The following is a 785-nucleotide window of genomic DNA, read 5'->3' on the forward strand; positions in this document are numbered from 1 at the left end:
GAGCTGGTACTATCATGGGTAAAATTTTTATATAACAACTATTGCTACTACCATAGTTATTAAAATAACACATGCATACATAAAGATATATGTCAGAACAATGAAAGAAGGAAAATAAAAACACACAAGAAGTAGTCACACAAACATCGATATAGAGAAGGATAACTGGAGTCAATAAAGAAAGCAAGATCCGGAGGCCATACGGAATCCAATCTTCTACGGGCGGCGAACACACAGGTTATAAGGAATCCAATCTTTTTCGGGCGGCGAGCGGTGGCCATGAGGAATCCATTCTTCGGATAAGTCTGTAAGGAACCCAGTGATATTCAGGCAGCGGGCAGAGGCTATTAGAGATCCTATTTTCTTTGGGCGGCGAGTGGAGTCTTAAAGGAATCCAGTCCTTTTCATGTGGCGAGCGGACGCCGTAAGGAATCCAATCCGGGTTGCGAGCGGACGCTGTAAATTCAAGCAGCAGGCGGAGTCTATAAGGAATCCAATCCCGGTTGGGCGGCGAGCGGACGACGTAAGGACGGGCAGCAAGCGGAGTCTATAAGGAATCCAGTCCTATTCGGGCGGCGGCTCTTTCCCGCCGAGGGTGTCATGGCGGGAATGGAAAATCAATACTTGATATATGTATCTGCATAATGTTCTCTGGGTGGATTATAGATATCCGTAAATATGAGGATGTGAGTCAGATTTATCGCCGCCTAATTTAGCAGCAGGTGAAATATACCGCCGGAAGAATAAGTCGGCGAAGAAAGGAGGATCTAATCTCTTGTCTGAGA

This window comes from Penaeus monodon, chromosome 20 (genome assembly GCF_015228065.2).
Source record: "Penaeus monodon isolate SGIC_2016 chromosome 20, NSTDA_Pmon_1, whole genome shotgun sequence".
NCBI classification, from domain to species: Eukaryota; Metazoa; Arthropoda; class Malacostraca; order Decapoda; family Penaeidae; genus Penaeus; species Penaeus monodon.